Raw genomic sequence first — 6000 nt, 5'->3', positions numbered from 1 at the left:
AGTGCATTAGGCTAAATATTTTTAGCCCATTGACTCTGGAGGTAATAACCCTATATGCTTCATTAAATTTTCATGGCTGAGTGATGGAAACTACGAGGAAAAACAAACAAACAAACAAAAAACAAGGCCCAAATCAGCCACATTAGCTTCATTTATTACCCAGCTGGAGGACAGGAGTGTGGCCCTTAAAGAGAATAAAAATAAACTTTTTAAGGAACTGTAGCCAGTCTCTTCTTTTCATCCCCCGCGCCCTGCTTCAACAGCACAGGACTTCACTCGATTTTTTTCCCTCCCACACCTGGCATTCGGGACTCTGGAGATGGGTGTGCCACGACAGTCTGTTGAATCCAGTCTCAGGGCTGAAGAATTTTCAGACTCACACACTCTTTTCTGAGATTTGGCGGATCTTTGTAAGCTAGGACCAGAAGTAGGGAGCAACTGATTGCATCCTGGCTGGAGCCTTCTCCTGCGCGTGTCCTAATCTGGGATTGTTTACTCCCGGCCATTCTGAGAACCAGAGTTGGGAGGGCGGACGGCAGGGGGAAACGTTGGGGGTTAACTGGGGCCTGAACACCCTCAGGGGCCTGAGTCCCTCACTAGGACTATCACCCTAGGAAAGAGTGATAGATGCACGCCTCCTCCGTCTCCCAACTTTGCCTGGGAAGCCTTGGTGACGACAGGGGCGCACGAGCCAGGGTTGGCTGCTGGGACCTAGCGCCCCCTCCTGCGAAGGGGAGCGGGGGCCACACGTCGGCGCGGGACCTGCCCTCGAGTTTTCCCGCACTAGCGCTTTTTCCATTTGGGTATGCGCATGTTTAGAGGCCTGGAGGATAAGAGAGCAGACCGTAGAGAAAAATGAGGGAGGCCGGGCGGGGGCGGCTGGTGGCGATGGTGAGTGGCAAAAACAGGGAATACTTTGTGAAAAACCCGAGTCTGGTGGCTTTTACCCCATCTCGCCCTCATTCCCTCCCCGCCCACGCAGCCGGGGCGGAGACCCGGCGCTCTGGTCTCGGCTCTCCTCCACCACGCCGGGATGGGGAGTGAGCGGCAAGGCTCCAGAGGCGCGACTGCGAACCGCGGCGCCCCCGCTCGCTTGCTCGCTTGCTCGCTCGCTAGCTCTTCCTCCTCCTCGTCGCCACCGCGACTCCGCTAAGCTCTCGGAACGCGCTCGGGCGGCGCACACAGCACCCGGGCGGGAGCGAGAGCCGCGAGGCCGGGGCGAGGGGAGCGCGTCGGGCGGCCAGGCGGCGGCTGCGGCCGAGGAGCGGGCAGGTGAGCGGCGCCGCGGGGCGTCGGGCTGGCGAGGGGCTGGCGGGGCGGGGGCGGGGGAGCGGGAGGAGGCGGGTCTGCGTGCGGGGCGGTCTCCTCCCCCTGCTCTGACGCGGGCCCGTGGCGCCCGGGCAGAATGGACCCAGCTCAGCTTTCGCCCGGGCTTCCCCGGGCTGGAGAGCGCGCCTGAGTGCCGCCGCCCGCCGGGCATGGATAACCGCTTCCTGGGCGGCTGCGGCAGCGGAGGAGGATGCTCTCGGCGAGCCTAGGTGAGGCACGGCGGTGGGCTCGCGGCCGCCCCGGAGTTAAGCGCGGGCAGGTGTCGGCGGGTACGCGGCGTCCGGATGCCCCGGTGGCTCCGTCGGGGTCCCCGGGCGCGGAGGAGGGCTCCTGGGGCGTTCCTCTCGGGAGTTTGGCCAGGAGTGCGGCGGGGACGGAGACTGCAGTTTTCCTCCCTGTTCCTCCACTTTCTGGAGGGGGGAAGGCGCCTCTGCTCCTTCCTTATGAGTCTCTCCCTACCACCCCTTATCTCCCTACTTCTGACCACACGCGGTTCTCTTTCCAGACCTGTTCACCTAATACATTCGTCTCTCTCCGGGACCCCCTGCCCCTTCCTCCTTCCTGCGGCCCCGTCTCTATCCACCCACGAGCCTTCCTTCTCCCACTCCAAAACCTACCTGGTACTCCCGAGCCCTTCCTCAGCCGCGCTGCCGGCGTCCCCAGGTCGGACCCTCTTCCCTGCTCAGCCAAACCCGGTTTTCACTTCCCTACTCCTCGGTAGTGCTGCGGTTCTGCTCCGACCTGCCGAAAAGCGAGATCTATCCCACTGGCCCCTACCCTTTCGCAAACACCGTCAGAGCCAGACCCCGCGTCTCCTCGGAACCCATCTCTTCCTGTGTCCTCCATCGACTCGGTTCTCTGCCGCCGCCCCTTGCATTCCACTCCCCAGCACCACCCCGCGCCGCCCTCCACTCCGAGAGCTCTCCTCCCCACCCGCCCCCTCTTGCTTCTCTCTGATCCAGACTTGACGCTCTGCCTCGGCTGCAGAGCCAGGTTTCCCCACCCCCCTACTGGGGAAACTTTAAAATCCATGTGGTTCGGTTCATAAAGGAGCCCTAAAAGCAGGACTCAACCGCCGAGAGAGCCTGGAGCCAGGGAGTCAAGGATGGCGGAGGTTGTGTCGTGGCGTCGGAAAGGAGCTGTAGGCTGAGTATACCAAGTACATTTCAAAACCCTGGTTGCTGCAGCCGGGACTCTCCTCCCGACGCTGGCTTGTCCCGCGGAGTATTATTGTGACCCCTGGTGGGAGGGCGCGTGTATTCTGTGCACTTTTTAAAGCACTTTTTTTTTTTTTTTTTTGTGGTAGTGCTGGTGGACGGGATGAAGGGGGCACGAGGGGAAGGTTGCTTTAAGAGGTTGACGCCACTTGGCTCCTGCGTTGCTCCTTCCCGGACCCGCCAGACTGTGTACGTTTCACTCCCTGTAAACTAACCCCCCCCCCGCCCCCGCCAATTCCAGCCTGCAGCACACAAGTCCTCATTGTTGGGGGTCTGCCTGGGCACTTCCGCCTGGGCTGGGAGAATCTGGAGGAATGGGGTGGGGGTGGGGAGGCCGGGGGCGCCGGGCGACCGCGGTGTGGCTCTCGCCCTGTGCTCAGCGGCGGCGGACGGAGTGCAGAGCGCCGCGGCGCGGGCATCGGTGCACTCCGGCGCTTGTCTCCCAGGGTGGGGTGCGCGCCCGCGTGGGTCGGCGTCGGCGTCTGCGTGTGCGTTTGGATGCCGGCACACGCCTGGGTTTTAGTTCGTTCAGAAAGAGGGGCTAGTTGAGAGGTTGCCGCAGGGAGTGCGTGTTTTGCTGCCCGGAGCTGGGAGGGCGAGTCCTCCGAGAAGGATGCTACACTGCAGCTCCTAACATCCCGGCGGGGACCGGAGCAAGCATCCGCTGCTGTCGCTTCTTACTCCCTCCTGCTCCCTTCCTGCTGGCCCGTTCAACGCACTTTCAAAATGTTGATGGTGGTTTTGAATAAAGGCCTTGTGGGGGGTTCCGCTGACATTACATCGCACTTCACATGTTTTCTAATAATCATATAAATTAAAGGTGGCTTGCGTTTAGAACCCCCTAATTATCCGGTTCACGTTTGTACATTTATGTGCCAATTATAGGTCTTCGGGAAATCCATAAAATTGTTAACCATCCTCACCCCCTGAATCAGCACCCATTGTTTTTTATTATCTCAATGAGTGATTCTGGATGGAACCCTGAACTGCACAGGCAAGATAGAGGAGGAGGGGGAAGTGGAGAGGTTGGGTGGAATAGGGACACACCACAGCTTCTCCTCAGCCCACCCCCATCTCTTTCACTCTCCATCCTGACAAGGCTTGGTGACAATTCTGGAATCTGAAAGGGATCACAGATTTTCTTGGTTTCCTATTGAGAAGGGCGACCTAATGAAAACTGTATAAAAGTCAACTTCTAAGCAATCAGAAATTGTCTGCTGATGTCCTTGATTGAAATCTCAGCATTCAAATGGAGTACTGAAAACTCGAAGAAATGGCTTTTGAAGCGCTATTGTTCTTTTCCATACAGAGAGGCCTTCTTAAAGGTTTAGGAAGTTCAAAATGCGGTGATTTTAAAGACTGACATTGTAACTATTAGGCAACGGTGAGAGGATCGGATCCGCAGGGATGAGAGAAGAGGGCGAAGTGGGGAGTGCAAACGTGTTGTTACTATCTTGCCGCTACCAAGTGGAAATTCAGTTCTCCACATCAAGTTAGCAATTAAATCTTTGACTAAAGCAGATTTAGAAGATGATTTTGAGTTTTTTTCTTTTTCTCTCTCTCCTTTTGGGTGGTGGTTTGCTTAAGGTCTGAATAGGCATATCTGAAACATTTAATCATGTTCATTGTATTCAACAATAAAATCTGAATAAAACTTGCTTACTGTTGATGAAGCTCATCTCACAAGCTGTTTCACAGTATGTTTCATTTGCAAGACAGACCATTGTGTGAGGCTGCAGGGAAGACATGGTATCACTTCTTGTTCATTTTCTCCCAAAGCCAGAGAGGAATCCACTGCTCCCACTCCCCTCTGCCCTCCAAGGAATTTTTTCTTAAATGGGTGGGTGTTTGGCTTGGTCCCTGATAGTACCCATCTTAAAAATGTTCTTTGGTGGATTTCGGGTGCCTGAAGCCACCCTGCAGGCAGAGGAAGAATCTAATTGAGGGAGGCAGCATTTGCATTTCGATAATTCACTCAAGTCAAACATTTGGTTTTGCTGGGGTTGAATCCTTCTCTCAAGCTAATAAAGCTAACAAAGCAAGAAAATCACAGTATATGTCTGTTAGATGGCACTTTACAAAGTTGCGTAACTTGAAGGCGGTTGTCAGGAACTTTAAGTGTTACTTAGGGCTAACTAACAAAAAATGTTCACTGGTTGAGTTAAGTGATTGAGGATGAATCACTTGACCTCTCAGAACCTCAGTTTCATCATTTGCACAACAGGGACAATATTATCTACTTTGTGGAGCTGTGAGCAATTTTATGGGGGAAAATGTCTCGTTGGGCGCTTTGGCACTTAGCAGGATTTCAGGAGAATGGTAACTTTTAGTAATAGAGAGCATGGAATTCTGCTAAGGAGAGAGGATGGTATTTGGAATTGGAAGGGCAGGATAGAATCCAGGTACTGGATTGGCAAATCACCTCTCTTAGTATAATAAAAATAGGAATAATTAACCTTTGTGGGGCACTTACTAAGACTCAGACTTAAACACTTCACGTGCATTAACTTATTTAATCCTTCAGTAACCCTAGGAAGTGCATACTTGTATTCTTATTCTCATTTGATTGATAAGGAAAGTGGGACACAGAGAGAGATGGTAACTGGCCCAAGGTCATACAGCAACTAATACAATTTAAATCCAAGCTTTCAATCCTAATGACTATGTTACGTTACCTCTGAGTGGGGAGGTGAGCTCTATCTCCCAGGGTGGTTGTCACATTTAATGGGGAATAATGGAGTAGTTAGACTTCCTGTAGGAGAAAACTACAGGTTGTTGCCAATTTCAGTTGCCAAAGATGCCAATTTCATATGCCATAAGATGGGTACTTCTCTATTACTAACAGGGCACTAGGCTGATGGTGGACATTTTGAACACTTCTGACATCGTGGCAGGTATTGGTTCACATATGTCTACTGTGTTAGTATATTCAGTAACTGGGTAGGCAGAGATTGCATTACTGCTCTTACAGAGATTCTCAAAATTAAGAGGTGGTATAACAGATCTTTAGAAGTCTGGACTTGGATGCTAGGCTGCCTGGGTTCAGACCTCAGTTCCCCCAGTGCTGCCTGCTGTGTGGCTTTGACCAGCTTATCTAACTTCTCTGTGCTTCAATTTTCTTTATAATAAAAAACTACCTGCCACATAAGATTGTTGTGAGAATTATAGGAATTAACACCAAGTGCTTAGAATAGTACCCAGCATGTGATGTTATTTAACTGTTAATGTTATCCTTCAAAGAAGAGAAAAATCCTTTTCCTTGAAAATAAAAAGTTTTGCGGGGCTTCCCTGGTGGCGCAGTGGTTGAGAGTCCGCCTGTGGATGCAGGGGACACGGGTTCGTGCCCCGGTCCGGGAAAATACCCCATGCCGCGGAGCGGCTAGGCCTGTGAGCCATGGCCGCTGAGCCTGCGCGTCCGGAGCCTGTGCTCTGCAACGGGAGAGGCCACAACAGT

At 53.3% G+C, this 6000-nt stretch overlaps 1 protein-coding gene across 2 annotated transcripts in view; it reads left to right on the top strand.

The window, feature by feature from the left end:
• The first annotated feature begins 1426 nt into the window (after positions 1-1426).
• Positions 1427-6000, top strand: part of DAB1 (DAB adaptor protein 1) — a 446271-nt gene continuing 441697 nt past the window's right edge. For both annotated transcript variants that reach the window (XM_082615228.1, XM_082615227.1), the window contains exon 1: positions 1427-1538. The gene's annotated coding sequence lies outside the window, so the exon portion shown is untranslated. The remainder of the gene's footprint in view (positions 1539-6000) is intronic.

This window comes from Mesoplodon mirus (genome assembly GCF_964341445.2).
Source record: "Mesoplodon mirus genome assembly, chromosome: 3".
NCBI lineage: Eukaryota > Metazoa > Chordata > Mammalia > Artiodactyla > Ziphiidae > Mesoplodon > Mesoplodon mirus.
This window is presented reverse-complemented; position numbering and strand designations above follow the sequence as displayed.